Source organism: Canis lupus, chromosome 27 (assembly GCF_011100685.1).
Source record: "Canis lupus familiaris isolate Mischka breed German Shepherd chromosome 27, alternate assembly UU_Cfam_GSD_1.0, whole genome shotgun sequence".
NCBI classification, from domain to species: domain Eukaryota; kingdom Metazoa; phylum Chordata; class Mammalia; order Carnivora; family Canidae; genus Canis; species Canis lupus.
The window spans coordinates 23,440,301-23,466,095 of record NC_049248.1 but is presented as its reverse complement, the minus strand read 5'-3'; the positions used below and the strand labels follow the sequence as shown (position 1 = coordinate 23,466,095).

The 25,795-nt window shown below is 34.3% G+C and overlaps 1 protein-coding gene across 12 annotated transcripts in view; it reads left to right on the top strand.

Annotated features, from left to right (window-relative positions):
- The window catches only part of SOX5 (SRY-box transcription factor 5), a 997,462-nt gene that overhangs the window by 217,160 nt on the left and 754,507 nt on the right, over positions 1 to 25,795 (top strand). The window lies entirely within an intron of this gene.

The following is a 25,795-nucleotide window of genomic DNA, read 5'->3' as shown; positions in this document are numbered from 1 at the left end:
CTGCATTGCCTTGGAAGACTGCTAAAGTCAAATAGGGGAGACTTTTCTCTGAAATGTTGACTTCCACACCAGCTGGCCTACTTTTTTGACAGTTTGGACAAGTTCTTAATAAAGAACTTATTATTTTTTACATGGGGATAATATAGAACTTGGGGAGTAAACTATTTCTTACCAGGTGCTTCTGTGAGTACTTTCTGTTTCTGGCCCACCTCTACTTCTCCATGGTACCTAATACCTCCTCTGCTGGAGCTCTGATAGTGAAACTGGCTTCCTTTCAACTGCAGCCCTGTATATTTATATTCAGGCTTATGGCTGCTTCATCAGTCATTGCTCCTCCATCTGCTTTCCATCTTCTGGAAACTTGGTGAAATCTCTTCGCAACTGATAATTTCCTTATTCTCAGTGTTTGTGTTTGTAACTTTTAGAAAATGATTTTACTCCTTTCAGTGAAGTTTGAGGCAGGAGATGCATCAAATCAGAGGACTGTGTTTAGGTCTCTAGCATACGCTATAGACATCTTCATTTATTTTCTCATGCATTCATTCAAAATGTATCCTTGCCCTGTCTGCCATGTGCCAAGTTGTTTCTAAAGATAAGGCCTGAACTTAACCTCCCAAACTCCCTGCTTTCATGGAGCTTTTATTTGAGTGGTTCCTTGTAGATAGATAATTAGGAAGCTCACTCCGTAGTGAAAGCCAACGCAAAATGTCATAGCTGCATTATTACTGAGAGAAGTAAAGAAGACCCAGGCAGGATTGATATGGGAAACTAAGGTCCTAACTGCTTCAAATCTGCAGCCTGAGCCGACTCATTCTCTCCATGTCTCACCATCTTGGAAAGCAGCATGCATCCTGCCCTAAAGACCCAGATCATATACCTTTACCTAGGCATGTTCTATTCCTTCTTCCTCCTTTCGTCTTGCATATTTCTGTTATATATGCTTCTTATAGAAATACTGTTGAGTTTGTTCTTAAGCTAATCTGATTTTTGCTCCCTAGGGGAAAATTTAACTTTTTATTTATTGTCATGATTGTTGTATTACTCTTAATTATCTCAACTTCTTTTATGTCTATATCTTCTGGGTTTTTTTTCCTTTTTTTTTTCTTTTTCTTTCTTTTCCTTTTCATCCTTTGTGACATAGTGTATGTTAATTTTATGTGTTCTTCAGTGGTTTGGGAGTTATATATCTTATTTATAAATCTATTAATGGTCACATTTAGGTTTTAAAATATATATTTAAGATGGCTTCTTCTCTTATGTTAAAAGTTAAGAACATACCACAAATGTTTGAGTTCTAAACTTTTGTAAAATGAGTAATTTACCATGCTTTTCTACCCCTTTGACTACTTGTCAGATGCCATTATCATTTCTAATTTCCTAATTTGAGTCATGTTCACTAGCTTGATTGGAAGAGTGAGTGGGAGAAGTTCACCTGTGTTATTGTAGTGAGCTAATACAATAAACTAATGTACTTTCTTTACAGTATAAATCTTAGTAGGATTTTAGTATATAACATATAAGAACATGGTAATATCTAGGCTTATTTCTTTCTTTTAAAGAAATAAGGGAAACCTTCAATACATATCCTAGTCTTAATGCATTAGAAATGAAATATTATGTCAATAGAAACATTGTTGTGTGTTTTAAGCATGGTTTTGTGGTCCTGTAGAGTCAAATGTTACTAGGGTTGATAAAAACATTTTAAAAAGAAAATCAAGGTGAAATTTTGTTTTTACTTTATGTACCAAGTGAGCAGGCTTTAAAGACAAATAGTTGCATTAGAGCAACAGATAAAACACGGTTAAATAGTCTTTAAACAAAATGTAATGATGAAATAAAAGTAGTTTGCATTCCCCACATCTCTGGAATTTGTTTTATTCATTGCTAGGGTTCCTTTAAAATTAATTTTAATGTAGTCTTGGCCATATCCTGACAAGGGTGAAAGAGTTAATTTTCTTTGCTACCCACTTTTTGTGTGTATCTGAGTAGCAGCTCCACTATGGGGAAATGTGTGGAGGTAGAGAAATATCAAACTAAGCTTTTGCTCTCTGTGGATAATAAAAATTACCCACTTTCTCACAGATGTCAAATCTGGCAGATTTCCATAGAAAATTTGGATTGAATGTCAACTACCCAAATTATTTTAGTGTCTGCTGAAGTGTGTGCTTGGCAGGGATTTCAGCAGGAAAATAGGAAGTGGGTTTGAAAACATTAATAATATCTGAATACAACTCCTTAAGCTGATTGTTCAGTAGATGAACCAAAGCATATATTGTCCTTGTAAGCCAAAGCTCTCCAAGAAGTCCAGGTGGACACATTGTTAATGTTTCAAATATAGAAGTTGAGAGGAGGGCTTATTTAGGAAACAGGATTTGCTATCATGGGTGGATCTTCGCTTTCTCCTTGAATAGTTTAGATTGGCTAATTAACCACTAAACATAGTCTAAATGGCACAAATACCATGTAGACAAAGAAGATAACTTAGATTTTATTAGTTATAAATCATTTGTAGAAAGATAGATTTGTTCAGAAATGTCCTGAGATTTGGTCAGAAGAAATGAGTTCTAATACTGACAATGACTTTCAGAAGTCTCCATCTTTCCAGCCCTTAGTTTCCTCATCTGTAAATCAAAGGGGATATATTACATCATCTTTAGGGGGTACTTTTGGTATGTTTTGATCCATGTTGATAAGGAAAAACTTAGATAACTCAATACTAGAGAAATCTACTTAGTTTGTTTACCATGAGAGGAAACAAAGCTCCTTTGCTTGAGGAAGAAATTAAAACTGCAGTATATCCAGTAACATAAAATGCATTCTGAGCAGTTATGCAACATCAAGAGATTAGCTTAATCATAGCATGCATTTTAAATTTATATAAATGTGTCTTGTTATTCATCAGAAGTACTTCTCTTTCCTCTTTCAAATGCTATGTCATTATGAAATTTATTCATTCATTCAGCAGATATTTATTGAGCACCTACTATGTCCCAGACACTGTGCAAAATGCTAAGTAATGAACAAAAAAGACAAAAACACCCTTCCTTTGTGAGATTTACACTGTAATGGGGAGGCAAATAGTGAACAATATGAACAATTAATACTATGTCAGATAGTGGTAGATGGAGGAAGGGAGCCTGGGTGTGTATTGTGAGTGTGTTTGTGTGTGTGCATGCATGTACATATACATTACAAATAAGGTGATTAGAGAAGGTTTTGCTGAGAAAGTGAAATATGCGACAGCATCTGCAAAAGGCAAGGAAGGGAACCATGCCAATACCTGAGAGAGAAGCATTATGGATATAAAACATAGAAAACACAAAACCCTGAGGCAGAAACATGCTAGACATTGTAGGGAATAATACTATAGCATTGCTTCATGCCCTCAAAAATGTTAAAAAAAAAAAAACACTTATTACTAACCATCTATATGCCAGAAGTTTACCTGAAGTTTACCATCTAGTAGGGATAGATAAGCATATAAACAAGAGCCATTGAATCAAAATATGTAGGAGTCATGAGATTTTGTTAAGGGCACGGTGAGCCCTCAAAGACTAGGAAGTAGTCAATTTTATATGGAAAGTCAGGAAAGAATTCATACCAAGTCTGTTCCCACTCCAAATCGCATCATAAATTGCTTGTAATACTTTTTATCTTTGCAAACACTTAGGTTAAGTTACACTATTGTATAGCTTTAAATATATAAGGAATGACATGAATATGCTGGAAGATTTTTCTTCCATTTTTGTGGGAGAGAGTAAAAAGTAAGAGGAAACAACTGAGTGCTGTACTAGGCACTTTTTGCATGTGGTATTTTTTTGTTCTCAACAGAGTGCCACATGATTCTCCTGGTCCTTGTTTTAAAGATGATGAAACTTAGGCTCTGAAAGGGAAAGAGATTGTCCTCAATTACAGAGTGAGTAAATGGTTGAACAGAGATTCAAATTTAACTTTTCTTCTTGTTCCCAGCATGTACATTCCTATGTATTTTTACTCATCCATGGTTATATCATCAATGGAAACTTTGAGATATTATGAGATAAAGGTAAAGATGGGGGTGACTATAAGATTTTAGACTCTTGGAACTGGAATTGCTTGGAATAAAGTTTCAGCCCAAAGTTGGGAGATTTGACTTCAAAATTTTCCACACACAAATAGTACATGCTAATTACAGAGCACCTTATCTAGTATGTACACACACACACACACACACACACACACACTCTCCTACTTCTGTGGTGGTTACTATTATTACTCCTATATAAAGTGCTCTCCTATTTAATTAATTCTCACAACAAGGCTATGAAGAAGATATTATTGCCTTCATTTGGGAGATGGTTTATCCATTCCACTCTGGAACCCTCATTCTTAGTATTCGTGGGATTTACTTTGATATCTAACAACCTACATGATTGAAAATGTTCTTTTTTATGTCATATCTAATATAGCTCTTCTCTACTGTCATGAAAATGTATGCTCTTCTTCTTCCACAGCCACAAGATGAAGCTATTCTTCACTGTTCTATATATTAGTATATACTTTTAGATGGATAGATTTTTCATTGGGGGGAAAACAGTGAGAATTTATTTGTTGTGTCTGATGTTTTTTTCTAAATCAAGGTGTATTGCATGTCCTGACATTTTGTTTTTTGTTTGCTTTTCTCAGTGACCCTTTCCTCTCTGGTTTCTTTATGTAACTATTTGAGATATCTCTGACATATCATGTCTGAGATATGATATATATTGATTTGTTTAAAAATGTAGTTGAGGGATCCCTGGGTGGCTTAGTGGTTGAGCGTCTGCCTTTGGCTCAAGGCGTGATCCTGGGGTCCAGGATTGAGACCCACATTGGGCTTTTTTCAGGGAGCCTGCTTCTCCCTCTGCCTGTGTCTCTGCCTCTCTCCCTGTCTCTCATGAATAAATAAATAAAACCTTTAAAAAATGTAGTTGACATTTAAATCTGTCATAAATAAATTATAAAATATTATAATCTTAAGTCTATGGATATATAACCAAGTTTTTTAAGTAATATAAGCCAAACTGAAAGCTATGTTTTTGTTCTCAGGATCAACAATTTTAGTGTGTATCACATTTTATTATGTTCAATTAATACTCTTTAAGGGTTTATTTTTCAAGTTTCTTTTTACAAAACTGATATGTGATGAGACTAAGTAACTTTTCCAAGATTACACAATTATAAGATAACTGATACTGGAATTATCTTGCCTTTTTTTTTTTTAGGGAAGCAACATATCCAAATTCATCTATTTGCCCCACTTTTGGTACCTCAAATGTTTATTAATTTGTGGTTTGTATCTGAAGAAGAAAAGAAAAAGATTTGCATTGTGATGCGTGGAGTACGAGGCTTAAAAAGATTAGATAACTTTTCCAGGTATAAAAGGCACTAATTAAAATAATAACTAACTTTTACTGAATATTTCCCAGGAACAAGGTGTTCTTTTAAGTTTTCTACATGTATTAATTTATTGAAAGTTCACAATAGTCCTTTAAGATAGGGATTGCTATTTCTATGTTATACACAGAGAAACTGAGGCATAGAGAAGTTAGGTAACTTGCCCAAAGACCTAAATACTGGAAAAGATTATATAGGTAATTTAGCTTTACCATCTGTCTTTTAACTACTGTGCTATATATTTGTCACAGATAAGAGATGATTATAGGGTTTTAAAATAATGATATAAAAACAGGTGGAATTTCAAGACTGCTAATATATGTAATACAGTATTGCAAAAACTTGCTTTTGTTAAAAAATGAATAAATGTCATAACTACCTATAGAATTACACATGCAAAGTAGTCCTTCCTTACACTTAGTTATGAATAGGAAAACTAGAATACATGGTTATTAAAGAAGAATTTCATGATGAAATAAGAGATAGAGATAGTTTGACAGAACTCTAATTAGAGAGAGAAGATAGCTTATCTGGGAATCAACTTAATATATTTATCCATCTCTTCTACTAAAGGCAGTTGATGGAAATGTTTGAACCTTGATTTCTCACCCAGAAAAGTAGAACACTAGGAATATGATTAGGATTTTTCCAAACAAAAGATTTAATGAATTAATATCATGAATAATGCTTAATTACTAATTGCTACATGTCAAAACCATCTTTAAGGAACAGGATATTTGAAGTAAAACCTGAAGGTATAGAAGACCAAAGTTCAAAATTATTCCTTCTTTTTTACTTCTTAAAGAGTAGAATCTGAGCAACCGACAGCAAAGAACTATCTAGTCCACTTTTGTTTTAACAAAGTGTTCTCCTCATCTTACGGTCATCATCTTTCTTTTAAAGGTAAAAATCCTTAAGATACTTAATTCGTGGCAGGCATTATTTAGATAATAGTAACTTAGTACATTTTTTAAATGACTGAGGCATTCCTCTCTATCATTCCTACTTATTTTGCAATCTTTTTCAAAATATTATGTCAACTTCTTCTCCAGGCTATAATTAAAATAATTAAAATATAAAAATATCAATATTAATGTACTGTGGAAATTGTACCATGTTATTTTGTTTATGTTTTAACTTTCAGAAATGGCACGCTGAAGTTAGAGATAAAGTTTTAGAGTGTATGTGCTAGAAAATTAATAAGATTTGTGTCTGGAGTTTCCACTCTGCTATCACTACTCTGTCACTAATTTGATTATGCACATATAGCTCACTCCTACAATTATATATCCTTACTTGTTTATTTTACTCTACAACCTCACTAAACTGTTTTGAGAATGAATGAAATAGTTTGTATTACAAAAATTAAAACATTGCTTTATTATAATGGTACATAATTATTTAGAGGACTCATTAAAACAGATGAATGGGCTGACCTCCATTGTTTCAGAATCCGTACTTTTGTGTAAAGTATGTGACTATGCATATCTAACAGGTTCCCACATGATACTGATGCTGCTGGACCAGAGACCACACTTCGAGAAGCACTGTCTTATAAAACTGAGTGAGGTTAAAAAACGTAACTCAGTAACACAGTAATAACATACGGTTTATGTTTGAATGGAGGAGAGGATTTGATCTTGAATTTGTTTTCATCTTTGAAGGTAACAATGACTAGAAAGTATGATTAAAAAAAGAAGAATTTTAAAAAATGTGACCAAAATAACATGTGGAGGTTATGACAGAAACCATTGTTCTGCATTGCCCCCAATCCACACTCCCATGCCATCCTGTTGTGAGTATGGATTTTGCTTCTTCCCCATGCGAAAAGTTGACAGCACAGTGCAGAATTTCATTAACAGGGATTTCTTGTTTGCAGGTAGTCTTTTTTTCTTCTTCCACTTTTAACGTGTTATCAAAGGTATAGCAGAGAAAATGTGAGACAATTCAGTATAATCTCTGTGAGAAACATCAGCTCACCGAGATGCCAACATAACAGTTTCAGACTTTTTAGAGGAAAGAAAATTTAGGTCAGCCTTAAAGAGAAACCTGTACTAGAATTAATACTCAGACACACACACATGTGTGCATGCACATATGCAGTTTTTCTTTCAAAGATGTCATTATATCCATCATCTCCATTCGTATCTCTCATTACAATAAACATCATTCATTGGCAATAGTAGTTAACACAGACTTTGTCATCTTGTTCAGATCTGCTTTCTGAATGCCTCTTCATTAGGGGAGAGGTGATCTGTTTAACTTGTCATAAAGTCACATCAAAAGTAGCACCTTAAACAAATACTTAGGTTCACTTTGCTAATAATGATAATGTCTTACATTCAATGAGAAACAAACATATGTCCATCTAATTTGCATTTACCATCACTGTGGCATAAGTTGCTACCTTGATTTTTTTTCATCTTATGAATGGGATATCTATTGTCCATGAAAAAGCATAGAACTAATAAACAGCCGTAGAAATTGAATGATGGATTTGATCTCACTGCTGTTTAGTTGACAGATGGGAATCAAACAGACATAAACTCTGTACTTCCAATTTATTGCTGGGAAGGAAAATTGTGTGCCCAAAATGCCATAAGACAGGTTGTTCTTCCAGCATTTATAGTCTGGTGGGAAGGAGAAAATAAAGGTCCTGTAGTCTTTCAAAAAAGGCAGTTTTAAGCCATTTTTCAACATAATATTTCAGATTTCCAGTTTGGATGAGAATGTGAGTATATCAGGGCCAACTTCTGAACCTTTTGAAGTTCATTCACATAATATAACTCTTTTTTTCAATTTCAATTCATTTGTTTTAAATGAATGATTCTCTACCCAACCTACTGCAGGTTCCCAGTAAATTTTCTATTTAGAGTAATTGTAAATAGTCTTCCTTGAAATGTTAAAATGTGTTCTCTATTTATATAGTTTGATTTTTCTACATTCTAACTAGATGGCTCAAATAATTGTTCAAATATATTGAGTCAACACAATAAAACTAAGATAGTCTATTATGTCATGAATATGAAATGAGCACATGATATTCATGGCTCTAAACTTTAAAAAATACATGAAGAGGCTTATTACACAAATTTACTATATTATTTGATTCTTGTATGGTAATTCTTTAAACACTTCAATATGAAAAGAATTGTAATGTTCACCTTTTGGGAAGATATCAATATTACACTTCATGTATCTCTTTAATTTCAATTATTTAATGTTTAATTTTCAAATTTCATGCAAATATATTAGTAAGAATTCTATCTATGATTACCCACTTGAGATTCCTCTGTTCAAACATAAATTACAGTAGCAATATCTTAAGTACATGGAATTTTATTAATTAATGAAGAAATTTATTAATTCACAAACATTGGTTAGTCACTTATCATGTATGAATATCAGAACTGAGTTTTTAGACATTTTTAATCCATAGATGAGCTAGTTAACTTTGCAAGGATGAACTTGTCTGACAGCTTTTGCTATAGCATTAACTCTGGCTAACATCCTTATACACACAGGCCTGCTAAAAAGAGGGGCAGAGAAAGGAAATGTAAATGACTTAGTACAACACAGAAAACAAAACAAAACAAAACTCACATCTTATAGATTGTACACTGTGTAGAAAATTTAGAATCTGAAGAATATTGTATTAGATTGGTCACAGAAAAGAGTTTTATGACTTGATAATGAATTAGTTTAGTTGTATAGTGAAACTATGCCAATGCATGTGCAAGAAGAAATTAAATCTGCTAATATTGTCCAGGGAAAAAGTTAAAACTAAGAGTAAAGACAAAATAAGGCTTTGCTCTAAAAAGTAAAAATAGAAATTGGAGAAATCTGGTGAAGGAGAACAACCAGTTTAGTGTGAAATCATTGAAAGCATAAATACTGAGATGGGGTTAAAGATTAAAGACCTGAAAATAAAATCTATAAAGGAAAAACTTAATAAAGGGAAAATTCTCTTACTAAAGCTAGTTGTTTGGAACAATTAGGAAGAAAAATTTTATAAAACAGTTTTTAACTTGATTGTATAAAAACCAAAGGAGTCAAAATAGAGAGTGGGAGGGGGAAATCCTTGTTTTTGAAAGTAATCGTTGTTTTACTTTTGGTGCTTTCGTACAACTTGTGTAATTTTTCCCAAATATTTTCTATATAATTTTGTGCTTATCTCAGAATTTATCACTGTGGTATGCACTGAGAATGCAAAGTGAAGGAGGCCTGACCCTGCCTACAGGAAGTATAGCAGTCTAATAAAATATGAACAAATGACAGTGGGAGTGATGTCAGCAACACTGTGTTATATAAGACATTCTACATCATTTCTACTCCTCAACACCAACAATTTGGCATTTATCCCTGGACAAAAGTGCTTTTGTGGGAGCTCTAGGATCTAGCACCTTATGATAGGGGACCTGGGAGAAGTCTCACTTCCCCATGCATCTGGTAGTAGGCATATAGACCTTGGTCCTAACTGGGGACTGGGTGGTAGCTCATGAGCTTTCAGCCATGGTTTGGCCTGGCGAATGGGGGACAACCACAATGAGGGAGCCTTTGTGGAAGTCCAGTTTTCCAGAGGAGAAATTCCAGCACACTAACAGTGGGAAAAAATACAAGCTAAACACAGAGGAGAGGAGCACTGAATCATGAGCTGCATGACTAGGGAACAGGAAGCAGCTGGGAGAGCATATAAGACTTTAGGAAGACATTAGAGTGATGTGTATCCTACTAACTGTGATGTGAACTCCATCAAGAAGCCCACTCAAGAACCAGTGCGGATGCCTCAGTTAGTCTCCTCAGCTGGCCTGTGTGACTCCAGGCACTCAGTGTGTCTCAGCCAACTCCCCTCCAGCCTGTGGCTCACTCCCTGCATGCCCTTCTGACAGTGGCAATGAGAGTAAGAAAGGTAGTCCTTGGGGCAGCCCTGGTAGTGCAGCGGTTTAGCGCCACTTGCAGCCCAGGACGTGATCCTGGAGACCCTGGATCGAGTCCCACGTCAGGCTCTCTGCATGGAGCCTGCTTCTCCCTCTGCCTGTGTCTTTGCCTCTCTCTCTCTCTCTCTCTGCATCTCTATGATTAAATAAATAAAATCTTTGAAAAACAAAAAAAAGAATATTATTAAAAAAAAAGAAAGGTAGTCCTTATCTATCACTAATTATTCTAAACATAAATGGATTAAATTCTCCAATCAAAAGATACACAGTGGAAGGATAAAAAAGCAAAAGCAAAAACAAAAAAATGCACAAGGCCCAAATACTTTATTTCACAAAACTCATGTTAGCTTTAAGGACACATGAACCTAAGCAAAAGGTTCAGAAAATAGTCTATGAAAGTGGAAACCAAAAGAAGGCAAGAGTAGCTATACTGATATCAGACAAATAGAATTTAGCCAAACCTTTAACAAGAGACAAAGAAGGTTATTTTGTAATGATAAAGTGGTTTTTTATTAAGAGAATTATGAATATATATACCCAACAATAGAAAAGATCGATTAAAGTATGAGCTGGTTTTTGAAAAGACAAGCAAAATTTGCAAACCCTTGGCTAGACTAAGAAGAAAGAAAGGAGTCTTGAAATCAGAAATGAAAAAAAGGAGATATTATTACCAATACCACAGACATGCAAAGGTTCATGAATGCTATGAACAGTTCTTTGGCAACTAAGTGGATGACCTAGAAATAATAGATAAATTCCTTAAAAACATGCAGCCGATTGAGAATGAATCAATAAAACAAACAAAAAAAAAACTCAAAATGCAACAAATAAAGAATGAATTATGAATAATAAAAAATTTAAGAAGACCAATGAAGAGTATGGAGATTGACTCAGTGATCAAATATTTCCCTAGAAAGAAAAACATGTACACATACACACACGCGCGCACAAGAAAAGTACAGGACCAAGTGATTTCCCTGGTGAATTTTATGACACATTTAACAGTTGAGAGTTTCTCAAAGTCTTTCAAAATACTGAAGAAAGGAAACATTCTCAAACTCATTTTATGAAGCCGTTATTACCCTAATCCAATCGCCTGATGACACCACAAGAAAACTGCAAGCTAATATCCCTGATAAACATAGATGCAAAAATTCTTTTTTTTTTTTTTTTGTGATAGTCACACAGAGAGAGAGAGAGGCAGAGACACAGGCAGAGGGAGAAGCAGGCTCCGTGCACCGGGAGCCCGACATGGGATTCGATCCCGGGTCTCCAGGATCGCGCCCTGGGCCAAAGGCAGGCGCCAAACCGCTGTGCCACCCAGGGATCCCTAGATGCAAAAATTCTAAAACAAGTATTAGCAAACTGAATTGAACAGCACATTAAAGGACCATATACCATTATCAGGTGGGATTTATCCCTGAGATGCAGGGATGATTCAACATATATACAAATCGATAAATATGGCACAGTACATTAATAGAATGAAAATTAAGATTATGATCATTTTAGTTGATGCAGAAAAGGCAATTGACAAAATGCAATAGCCTTTCATGATAAAAACTCTCAACAAATTGAGTATATTAGAAACTGCATCACCATAACAAAGGCAGTATATGACAAGCCCACAGCTAACATTACATTCAATGGTGCAGGGTTGAAAATTTTCCCTCTAAAATCAGGGTGAAGACAATGGTGCCCACTCTAACTACTCCTATACAAAACATAGTATTGGATATCCTAACCAGAAAAATCAGGCAAGAAAAAAGAAATAAAAGGCATCCAGTTTGGAAAAGATGAAGTAAAATTGTCTTTACTGTAGATTATATGATCTTATATATAGAAAATCCTATAAGGCTTCACCAGAAAACTGTTGGAATTAATACATTCAGTAAAGTTGCAGAATATAAAATCAACTTAGAGAAATCAGTAATATTTCTATATATCAACAATGAAATGTCTGAAGAAGAAATGAAGAAAAATCCATTTTTGGTAGCCTCAAAAACAATAAAAGATATAGGAATAAATTTAACTAAGAGGGTGAAAGATCTCTTATAGTTAAAACTCTAAGATTTTGATGAGAGAAATGTAAGAAGATACAAATAAATGGAAAGATATTTTGTGTTTATGGATCAGAAAAAAGTGATATTTTTTAAAATGTCCTTACTACCTAAAATTATCTATAGATCTAATTAAATCCTGATCAAAATTCCAATGACACTTTTTACAGAAATAGAAAAAGCAAATTTGTATGAAACCACAAAAGATCCTAATGAGCCAAAGCAATCCTGAGAAAGAACACAGCTGGAGGCATCATCATGTTTCCTGATTTCAAACTATCCTATAAAGCTATGGTGATCAAAACAGTCTGGTACTGGCATAAAAACAGCTACATAGACCATTAAGACAGAATTGGGAATCCAGAAATAAATCTCTACATATATGGTCAACCATTATTTGACGAGGGAGCCAAGAACACTTGGTAGGAAAGAGGGTAGTCTCTTCAATAAATGGTGCTGGGAAACTGTATAATCACATGCAAAATAATGAAATTAGATTCCTATCTTATTCATAAAAGTGAACCTGAAAGGACTAAAGATTTAAACATAAGACTCAAAACTGTAAAATTCCTAGAAAAAAAACAGGGAAAAGTTCTTTGGCATTGATCTTGGGAAAGATTTTTTGAATATTACACCAAAAACATAAGCAACAAAAGCAAAAATAAATTAATGAGACTGTATCAGCTATAGAACCAACAAAATGAAAAGGCAGCCTATGGAATGGGAGAAAATATTTGCAAATTGTGCATATGATAAGCGATAATTTCCAAAATACATTAGGAACTCAGGTAATTCAATTGAAAAAAAAAAACACGGTTAATTCCCTTTAAAAATAGGTAGAGGAACAGAATAGACCATTTTTCCAAAGAAGACATGTAAATGACCAAAAGATACATGAAAAGATGCTCAACATCAAATCATTGGGTAATTGCAAAACCTGAAATGCTAATCATCAGGGAAATGCAAATTGAAAACCAAAATGAAGCATCACACCACATCTCTTAAAACGGCTGTCATCAAAAAGACAAGAAATAATGAGTGTTAGCAGGGATGTGGAGAAGAAACCTTTGGACACTGTTGTTGGAAATATAAACTGGTACAGACATTATGAAAAACATTGCATTTTCTCAGAAAATTAGACATAGAACTATCATATGATCTGGCAATCCCAGTTCTTGGTATACATCTAAAGGGAATGATATCAGTAGCTTGAAGAAATTTTTATACTTGCATGTTTATTGCAGCATCATCCACAATTACGCAGTTGTGTTAACAATCTGGCGTCTGTCAATGGAGTAATTGTTTAAAAACATTTATGTCTCTATATCTAACTATAGCTATATACCTATATCTATACCTATATCTATATCATCTATATCTTGGTTGTATATCTGTATATATATGCAATGGCATATTATTTAGCCATGAAAAAGAAGAAAATCCTGTAATTTATGATATATATAAATCTTAAGGATGTAAGTAAGTCAGACAGAGAAAGACAAATACTATATGATATCATTGATATGGGAAAATCTTAAAAAATATCCTGAACTTACAGAAACAGGATAGAATGCTGATTGCCAGAGTGGGGGAAATGGAGAGATGTTGGTCATAGAGTATAAGCTTTATATTGTAAGATTAATAAATTCTGGGGATCTCATGTGTAGCATGGTGACTATAGGAATAATGCTGTAGTGTATACTTGAAAATTGCTAAGAAAGTAGGTTTTAAATATTCTTACCACAAACAAGAAATGGTAATTATTTGAAGCAATGGAGCTATTAACTAACACTACTGTGGTAGTCATTTTGCAGTCTATCAGATCATCAAACCAATATATCAAATCATTTTGCAGTATATTAAATTATCACATTGTATACCTTAACCTTATACAATGTTATATGTCAATGGCATCTCAAAAACAATCATATCTCAATAAAACTGGAGAAAAAGCAAAAACAAATGACCACAATAAACCATGATGTGAATGATGATATAGCATGCACAACCTGGTAAGTTATTACTCAGAAGGAGAAATGGTTAGTTTTGTCAGGAAAAGTTGTCAGTCATGGAAGGCATTAAGGAATGCCTTAATGACATTTGGGTGGGATTTGAAGGTCTGAAGGATGAACTTTTGTTCCAAGAAAGATGAACCTGCATGTTATAGTATTAATTTGATATTGTGAGATGGTAGCTTTAAGAGTGTAAAATATGAAGTCTAATTAGATTCTTCATAACACATGGCCTTTTATACCATACTACTGAGTTTGTATTTTATTGCATGGGAAAATCATATCATTTGATCTGAAGCTTAGGAAGATCCCTTTGGATGGATTTTAAGGGGAGAAAATAGTTATTTCACAAATTCAGGTAGGGTATTGAAAAGGCTTAATGAAAATAGCATCAAGGAGAGAGAAAGAAGGATGATTTTTAAAACTATTTAAGAGGAGAAAATCAATAATTAAGGATTAATTGATTATGGGGCATAAAGGAGAAGTGTAGTTTAAGCGACTTCCAGCTTTTGGCTTGGGAAAATAGGTGACTGGTCGTTATCTAGTAACATAGGATTAGACTTGGAAATAAAGAAATAATTCATAACCATATTCATGGGGCTTTAGAGTACAGTGGTAATTTGCCAGATATGTGGATGGACAGGGAAAGGGAGATAATATGTTAGCTTGAATGGGACACACAAATATTCACACTTAGTTTCAGGTAGAAACTGGCCATGTTTATTGATAAAGGAGAGAGAAGTCCATAGAAAAGCAGAAGTGTGAAAGAATAAAACAAGGGAGGAGTGAAATAAGAAAGGGAAGAGAGAGGCATGCAGACCCAGGCAGAGGGGTGAGCTTTGAATAAAAGTTGTCTTCTCCTTAGGAATGGCAGAGGACAAAGGGACAGCATAAGTGAGAAGATAGAGGGGTCACCCTTTATAGAGGGAGTGGATGACTGTGGCCTCAGTGTTTTAGTATTGTCTGCTGAACTGGAACCTGGATAATAGGGGTAAAGTTTGAGGAAGGTGTTAGTGTACAGATAATCACTGAAGGAATTGGGTTAGGTAATTACTAAAAGCAAATGAAAGTATGTTACTAGGGCTGATGTCTTAATAGAAGTCCTAATCCATATAGTTTTGCAGATTTCCCCAGCAACACTGGTTGTACCTGGATAGTGCTAATAATAATAACCAACATTTTTGAATGTTTATTACATAACAGGCAATGCTAAATCCTTAATCCTCACAACATATTTATGAGTTAGGCATCATTCATTATTCTCATTCTATGCAAGAGGAAACAAGGCATTGAGAAGTATAAAAGTAGAGAAAGTAGATCATAAACTACATTAGTCAGGCTTAGATTCAACTTCCAGTGATAGGATGAGCCAAAATAGCAGACTTAAACAAGATAAAGTTTAAAGTTTTCCTTGTTTGTTCAGAGTATCCCAAGGTAGTCAGTCCAGAACTATCAGGCTCTTCTGTGTCATTGCTGTACCATTTCTAGGCCTGCCTCAAGAACCCATATGGCTGCTGGTATGCCAGTCATATTTCAGATGTTGAGGAAAATGAAGAAGACAAGAAAGGCATGCTTCTTCCCTTTCAGTTAATGTCACATTCCAGTAATTGCATATACCACTTTTGCTAATACTCTTGGAACTTGATTGTGTGACTATACCCTCCTCCAAGGAAGGCTGTGATATATTTTTATTTAGAGTAGATAAAATTTGGAATAAGGAAAGAGCAGATAGTGTGGAGGTCTCTTACCTTGTTTAATTGACCTAGATTGGGCAATTTCAGATGATATTGGATGGAAAGAGAAGGAGGTGAAGAGATGAGAGCACAAACAGAATATAGTTGTGTGATGAATTAGAACAAAGAGAAGTAAAGCCAAGAAGTGGCTATAGATAGAAGGAAAAGGAAGGTGGAAAGGCCTGAATGACTTGGTGAAGTCAAAGATGTGTTTCAGTATTACTGAACAAGAGGATTTTATAGATAGTCAGTTGCTTGAGACAGAGATTGTGTGAGAAGGAGAGGATGGACTTGAAGATTTCAGGGAGGAGTGGAGGAGGACCAGAGACAATGGAAAGAACCCTTTTGGTATTTTGCTGATACGAGGTGAAGATACTTAGGAGCCAGACAGTTAAGGGATGGAGATGAAGATCTTAGAAGACTAGGACCAAGAATGCTTTAATGATTATTATCCAGTATGTATCACAGTGGTGTTGATAAGGTTAGGAAACTGTTTCTTTCTACTGGGATAATGATTATGCTGTTCATTTTAGACACATACTTAATCAAAGTTCAAGTTTACTTCACACAGATGACATTTGTTATATTCAAAATTGCAAGTCTTCGAAATAAGTAGTGTCTCACATAACTGAATCTTTCATTCAATGCAAACCATTCAGATGGAAAAGTTCCTAAAATGTGCTACAAATTACTTTCTTAAAATAATACACAGAACATATTTTATGGTTGACACTCATTGTTAATCAAAACTGTCAGTTATTGTCCTGGAGTGAAATAAAAGACTCTCAGCCTTTTTTCTATTTCTTTTATTATAGGAGTTCCTCCATGACACATTGAAGTTCTATAATTTCTAGGCTTCATCTTGGTCATTTTAACAGTTTGGCTGCTCCCTGGTTCTCCAGAATTAGAGATTGTGAGATGCTGACCACTGAATAAAAGGTTACTATAATTTTACAAATTAAAACTTATAAAAAACTTTCCTTTTTCTTTTTAATCTTGTCTTGGGACCAAATTATCTCATCCTACCACCAGTTTCTTGCTTACAGACTGGAAAGGATTTGTTCAAAAAGAAACCCTATTTTGCTTTCAGAAAAAAAAATTTAAATGAAGACTATCCTACCTAATAAGGAATGCTTTTTAAAGCAACCCTCTATTTTTAAGTTTAAAAATTTTGATTTTTCTCTAAATACATTTTGAAACGACATGTGGAATTTAAATGTATTTGGCACAGCTCTATTTCATTATTCCCATATACATGCTAAGAGATATTGAAGCTTGTGAATTTTGGTGCACTAATTTGTATTTCTGCAGATTTTCTGTTTCCTTCTTTCTTCCACCCCCAAAAGTTAGAGGGCCAGAATAGGGAATTCCAGTCACTTGTGATGATTGAGTTGAAGGAGTCGCTGAAAATTTTGCCAATTGTGTAGGAAATAGGCAGTCTTTGAAAAAATGCTCTCACAGCAGATCATTCAGATATATTGTGCTAATGTCAAGTCTATTGTTAAATGTCAGAAAGAGGCAAACGAATGTGTGCATTTCATTATATATAGTTTCATATGAATGGGAGAGGTGGTGACTCCTCTGTTTCTTTGGTTGGTAGGTATGACTGGGTGCCAACATGGACTCTTCATCCCTCCCACTTTATAGCTACCCCACCCCACTCCTGCTTACTCTGAAGATAGGAGCAAGAGATTAGTCATTTTAAATTCATATTGAGAGAATTCTGCTTCCTGGCACTTCTTAACATGTTAGGACTCCAGTGATTTTTATTCCCTAATTACCAACCAAGTGAATACCACAAGTGACATAGGTGACTGTCCCCAGCATGGCTGTGCCTGCAGAGGCTACAAAGCTTTCAGGGTAATGCAGGCAGCTTCACAGTTGTCTGATTACCAGTGGGCCCAAGTGATGTGAAAGAGAAGCCCGTGGCTGAAGATCCTTAGCTTTGAAGGCAGGTTCAAAAAGAGTCACATGCCTCCGTTTTCTGAAAGCTGAGTTAGATGAACAGATATTTGGCACTTTCAAGATTTCTTTGTGGGACTTAAAATTGTAACTTTCATTTGTGCCCAAGGCCTTCAGAATAAAGAGGACCACATGCTGGAAAGGTACAGCAAGGATGGTTTTTATCTGAACTAGTTTCTCCTTTATTTTTGCAGCTAGAAAAAATTAGTAAAGATTTCTAAATGATTTGCTGGATAATAATTATTAAGAAACTTTTATATTTTATTTTGATTTTTCTACTCTTGATTCTGGTAATGAAAGTCATAAAAAAACTAGTAAGGGAGGGTTGAATCAACTTGGTCATAGCCTCTATATGTATTCATTTGAAACTTTGAAGAAGCGGTATCTTTACACATACATTTTTACATAATAATGTAAATTATTAGGATGTGCAAACAACCTTCTAAATATGGTAAATATTCAAAGAATTGAAGTTTCTGGTTTTTTCTTTTTTTGCTTTTTAATGTTTTTTTTTTTAAGGATTTTATTTATTCATGAGAGACACAGAGAAAGAGAGAGAGAGAGAGAGAGAGAGAGAGAGAGGCAGAGACACAGGCAGAGGGAGAAGCAGGCTCCATGCAGGAACCCCGATGTGGGACTCAATCCCGGGATTCCAGGATCATGCCCTGGGCTGAAGGCAGGCGCTAAACTGCTGAACCACCCAGGGATCCCTGCTTTTTAATGTCTTAATCTTTGTAATTTACATTCTTTTAACTAAATAGCAAGAAATATATGGTAATTACAGAGACTTTTAAAATTTAGTAGATGTGTACAGTCCTACCTCAATTCACCTATTTATAGGTGTCTCTCTATAGGGAGCTAGAAATGGAAAAGTATATCTTAACTAGACCTGTTTAGTAAAAGCACAAAAGATGAGTTAAAATAAAGGGAAGATTGAAGAAAAGTTAAAAGTGAAGAGACAAGACAAATGCAAGATGAGAGGAAATAGGCAATTTATGTTATTTTATGGCAAAGAGGTACCTTCATGTTAAAGCTTTGTGCCTTGCTAATATGCTGTTCATTAATTAATCCATTAATTCATTAAATAGTTAACATTTATTGAATATTTATTATGGTTCTGGAATTATTCTTGACAAGAAGGATGCATTAATAAACAAGACCTTAGAACTAGTAGCGGGATGCAGCCATGTTAGCATCTAACAGTAAATAAATACTGAATACCTACTATGTTCCAGGCATACTTCTTGGTACTAAAGATATAATAATGAAAAAAAAAAAACAGATAAAAATCTCTGCCTTCCTGGGGGAATGACAGATAATGGACCTAATAAAAGAAGGAACAGTAAATGGGAGCATGTGTGTTGTGCTTAGGAAGAGTAGTAGACTGGTGTGGCTGGAGCAGAATGCATTGAGGAAGTGAATAGGAGGTCAAGAAGTCAGAGAACAATTGGAGCCAGATTGTTTAGGCTTTGTGAAACATAGTAAGGATTTTGGCTTTGACTCTGAATGAGTTGAGAAGCCTTGATAGGGTTTTGAGAAGATAGAACCAAATAATATTTTAAAATTCTGACTGTGATGTGGAGAGACCAAGGTTTTGGTCAGGGAATGGTAGCCAGGAGGACAGTCAGGAGGGTATTGCAGTCAGCCAGGTAAAAGATCATGGTGGATTGGATCAGCAAGGGAGATGGTGAGAAGTGGTCAAAACCTTTATTGAGGGTACTTTAAAGGTTTAATCAACAAGATTTGTTGACTCAAGTAAATATGTGGTGTGCTTAAGAAAAATCACAAATGACTTGAGGATTTTGGCCTGAGTAAATGGGACTTGACTATTTTTAATTACTGAGATTTGGAGAAGAGTAGAGCAGGTCTGAGGATAAAGACTAGATCAGTTCTGAACATGAGTTTGAAATTCCTATTAAATATCCAAGTAAAAATATTTAACAGAAGGGTGGGCTGGAAATATAAATGTGAGAGTCATCAGCAAGAAAGTGAGGATAGACAAAAATGGCGAGAGAGAGGGAATGTGAATATGGATATAAGAACTCTAAAGCACAAATAAATGAAATGAATCGTCGGATAGTGCAAATACACATAGATTGGAGGTCCTCTAGACCTGCTGACCCAGGGAAAAGATTTTAGATTTTATTGCAATATTACAGCAAATTCTTGAAGCACTTTGAAGAGGGGAGCTAGATGATCATAAGGCCTAAAATGGGAAAGTTGTGATTAAAAACATATAAAAAAACTGAGAAAGTTTTGCATATATTACTTATATCCTTTACATTGTGATTTAAATTTAGCTATATATCCATCAGTAGGATTGGGAAAAAATAGTTATGATCTCAGTGTAAGTTGAAAAGAAGTTATTTTTCCTTCTCTTCATTAAATACACCAGAGTCCTTAATTTCTTTTCTCGAGTACCAATTTCTTTAAGCTTAATTTATATTGAATCCTTTATCACAGATTGTAAAGGGAATTTCATTAAATTCTAAGTTCCATATACTTTTTTGGGTACAGTTTATGACAGTCAAACCCTGGTAAATATTTGCCTGGGATAAAACACGTATTTTCATTGTTATTGTTTTATATATTTTACAAAAACCTACCAGATATCATATTCTTAGTCAAGTTTTATTCACTATGAAAAGGGAGGCAGACAGTCATATTTTGACCATAAGAAGGCATGGATTCTGGGATGGAATAGGAGGCCAGATGTCTGATAGGAACCTCATCAGACTTTAGAGAGAAAAGAATAATGTCAAAAATTTAAAAATGTGTCAATCCGTTTTCAAAATTTCTACTAACAAACCTAACCTGAAAACAATTCCAATCAACCTACATAAAATGGTTAAAATTATTCTCTGGTGATAGTTGAATAACTTCTATTTATTTTTCCTGGAGACATCAGGTTTGAGCTAAAACTGGAGATTCATTTGTGTAATATTATGTTCAGTCCCACTCTTAAAATATGCACATGCAAACTCTGTTTTTTTTTTTTTCTAAAATTAGTTCAAAAAACTTGGCACATAGTAGGTGTTCGACAAAAAGTTTACGAAATACAAAAGTAGATGTCTGTTGTCCCAGAACTGTTTTAAAATTTGGAGGTAAACGTATTTTTTTAAGTAAAAAAGAAAAGTGAGGAAAGAAAAAGAAAACAAAACATTGAAAGTCCTTTAAAGCTCAGATATTTAAACCAGTTAAGCTATTAATGTATGTTGTCTGTTTCTTTGACATTACTTGACAGGACTGAGTTATTTGCCCTTATAGCATTAACTCCTTGCATTGTTAAACTCAGCCCTTCATTACTTCACCAAATGTCTGTGACTTATCTTGCCACTTAAGATATTATCATTTTTCCTGTATTTTTCTCCAAAATTGATTTAGTTTGACCAATATTAGAGATTTTATTAAAAGGAATATATAACAGTATTAAGACATTATATAAAAGGCTCATGTATAAAGTGTATATATTATGTGTGTATGACACAAATACCCTGGGGCTGGGGATATACTGAAGTGGGGAAGTTGAATTCAATGGTAAAGATGCCTCTTTTCAAGGTGTTGATACCTTCAAGAAAGCTCTAAATATTTATAATGTGAGTATATATCTTTAAGTAGTTGCTTCTCCCCAGAGTGATGACATGGTTTAGGAGCAAGCCCGTAGATAGTAATAAATAACACATGTAGCATTCATATTTTACAAAGCACTTTGCAGACATGTTAAATATATTAAATATATTATCTTTGTTATAAATATTGTTTACCTGTGATATTGTATTTGTGAAACCAAAGCAACCCAAATAAGGATCACCCCTCTCAAATCCTTTTAGGGAAATGTTAGAATATAAATGAATTTAGTGAATTAAAACTATTTATGACCTGTGAAGCCATGTTTCTTCACAGTAGAGATGGCCTTTAAACATCCTCACTTGAATTTAAAGAGAAGTGATCACTTGATCTTTTAAAATACCACCTCCCTAAGCTCAAATGCTTGAGAGTTACCATATATTTGACTTAGTATTTTATGCCTAGCAATCTGATAGGGAAAATGTTGCAGTCGATTAAAAAATACTTGCTTTGACAAGCATATCAAAAAGATTTTATCATTCCAAATCAAGTACTGGAACTAGTACTGATAGGGCATGTTAGGAACTTCTAGTTCTCAGAGAGTTATTACTTGTAAACAGAAGTGTAAAGAGTAATGTTTATCTTATTTGTATACTTTTTCCTGATATGCTTTTTACAACTTGTATTTCTATCTTTTATGTTACTTTGTGAAAATCGATTTCTGGGTTTACTTGTTATATTTTTATGCTGTATATGTATGAGAAGAAGGGATGGGGAAAAATGTTTTCAAATCATGTTTTAAAGTAAAAATCAAAAGTCTCTTTGTGAAATTTTGCCTTAATTAATTCATAGCTTTTTCATGACTATCAATAACGGGTCCCTTAAACAGCATTTTATCTAAATGTATATTTGAAAGCAAAAGTTTTTTTTTTTTTTCCTGAAAAAAATGCACTTTAAATAAGAGCTTAACTGGTTTTCATAAAATCAGCTCTAAGATCTAAGGTGTAATTAAGTAGAAGAAAACAGAGAATAACAGTAATAAACGTAGTACTTTTTTAGCGAACTGTGTTTCTTTGGGAAGTGTTTATAATATTTATTAACATACAGAATTAGTCTTAACCTGCTAGAAAGAAGAGGAAATGCAACACCTTTCAAAGATGCAAATTGACAATTAACAAAACAATAGAATTCTAGGCCTGCCTTTGCCAGAGGTGCAAATTGATAATCAGGCTCTGCTGAAAAGCTGGTTGTTTCTATTTAAAAGTTATCTTGAGATGAAGGCTCCCCAAGGAAGAAGAAAATAAGAATATGATCATTTTTGTTAAGTAGAACATATATTCTATGGTGATATCATCATTCTACTGCTCTCTGCAGTTTATATTTGAAAAATCACAGCCAGAAGGGAGGGGAATGTGTGAATTTGGTTTCTCTATGTATTTAACAGCACTGCTTTTCACATTGATTGGTGATTCTTTGCACTGTTCTGACCTTTACTTTTAAGTTATTAAATGGTATGGGACCTGGATACCTGAAGAATCTAATAATACGTAACCGTGTCTCTGGCGGGCAATATTGTGCTGTGTATGTGTTTATGAATTTCTGCCATGGTGGTGTCTCTATGCATTCAACAATTTTCCATAGGAAGACATTTCAGTTTCTCTGATTTTCTATTTGATTTTATCTACCTTTTTGGTTTTTTTTTTTTTTTTTTTTTTTTGTAGTTGTCGACCTAATCGTTGGCTTGCGTTTAGTTTGCTATTGGAAATGTCTACCTGTATTGAAAGGTACAGTTGATCCTTGAACAACATGGTTGTTCCACTTAGATGTAAATTTAGTACAGTATGTTAATTTATCTTAATTCTTAATAACATTTTATTTTCCCTAGTTTACTTTATTATAAGAACACAATGTATAATACATATAACATACAAAATATGTGTTAATCCACTGTTCATGTTATGGGTAAAGCTTCCAGGCAATGGTAAGCAATTAATAGTTAACTTTTGGTAGATTCAAAAGATATATGTGGATTTTTAACTGCAGTGGGTAAAGGATGCCATTAACCCCTGCATTAATCAAGAGTGAACTATAGTTGTGTGTTTTTGTTTGTTTGTTTTTGATTTGTTATTTCAGTAGGTATCCTACAGTCAGTTTGCTTTTATTGAGTATTATTGAGTGCCAGGTACTATACTAGATGTTGTAAATACAAAGATGTTGGAGAAATAATCCAGTAGTGCTCTGAGCTCAAAAGAGAGTGAGATTTAAAGAATTCCTTCCTCTCTTCCTCTCTCCCTTTTTTTTCTTCCTCCCTCCAGAAAGCATTTATTAAACATTTAGCTATATAGTGATAAACAAGAAAGACACTGTCCTTGCCAGAGCCCAATTCCTCCACTTGGTCCATTTGTTACTCAACATTTACTGAGACAGGCTCCGTGTATACAAGCACGAAAATGCATACAAATATATAAATGAGAAAAGCCTAATCGATGTCTTCAAGGACCGTGATATTTTAGCTAAATCCTTGAATCTAAGTTTCAGTATTCTCACTAGTAAATAGGAAAAATAATATTTCCTTCAGAGGAACCAGTGGGGATGGTGGTAGAGATGACATGTGTGAAAGTTTGTACTCAAGAGGTTAATTGAATTCTTTTGTTCTAGGAAAGTCATACTACAAATAGTGTTAATTTTTAGAAAAGGGGGCATCTTTAACAGTAGATAATTAATTAATATTCATAATTTTTACTTTTCCCACTAGGCTCTGTCTGGAGCTCTGCGACGTAGTAATATGTGATTTTACTGAGGAAATCATTTGAAATAGGCATTCAGAGTATTAGAGGCACTAACTAATGTGGAAGTGCTGTAACATGATGGTAGACAGCTCTAAGTTTTGGTGTGGAAAAGACCTGATTTGAGTCCTTGATCATATCCTTGGATACTGTCTTCAAACTATAGCTACTTCATCTGAAAAGGAGATGGTGAAACTTGTCTTAAAGAATTGGTTGTGAGGATTGCTGTAACAAATAGAGATGATCTAAAGATAATTTATAAAGTGTCTGCTACATGGTCAGCTTTGAGTAAGTGGAATCTACCACTAGTATTATCAGCTTAATTACCAGCTAGAGAGGAGTCTTAAGTAACTACTTAGGATTTGCATCCCAACAAGCAAGGCTTTGTTATTCTTTCCTTGCTTTCCCTACTTGTGGCTATCAAATGAGAAATCAAACTTCAGTGAAGTCTAGAAAGGCTGCTAACTTGTAGTGTGAAATTAAACTTAGACAATAAAGACTCTCAATCGAGTTGTGATTTGTGAGCAAGAAGTGCTAATAAAATATATCTGTATTTGCAAATTTGGTAATTGTAGAAGAACTTAAGACATCTCCCACAAGATTATCAAAGGTCCACTGTATCTGTGCCACATAAAGCTAGGAGCAAAAAAGAAATGAAATTCAAATTATTGATTTGGGGGAGGTAATGTGAAAGTTATTCTTTAGTTTGTTATTTATTTCCTTATGTATTTATTTATCTATGTATTCATTCATTTTAATTACTATGGATTTGGAGAAAATTACATATGCTTATATGAATATGTAGCTCTGCTATCATACTTCAGAGTTACTTCAAATAAATAAAAAATTATATTCTCATAGGGGCACCTGGGTGGCTCAGTTGGTTAAGCGTTGAACTCTTGGTTTTGGCTCAGGTAATGATCTCAGGGTTGTGAGAGCAAGCCCCACGTTGGGCTCCACACTCAGAGGGGAGTCTGCTTGGGATTCTCTTTATCTCTCTCCTTCTACCTGCCCCCCTACCCCCACCACAAATAAATCTTAAAAAAAAAAAAGAAAATTTTCTTCTCATGAACAAGTATATAGGTATTTGGTTTCCTTTGTAAATATATATAGTAGTTACTTGGTTAATGAACATAAGTTCCAGTAAATGTTGCGCATCCAAAACTCTTTTATTTGCAACCCTGCAAGTAGCTACCTTATAATGTTTATACCTGTAAAAGAAGTTCTTGCCAACCAAGAGCTCCCTGACATGGCAATTACCCCAGAAGTAGTCTTACCAGAGTTGAATCCATAAGGAAATGGCATATCATTTTGTCCATTGTTGTC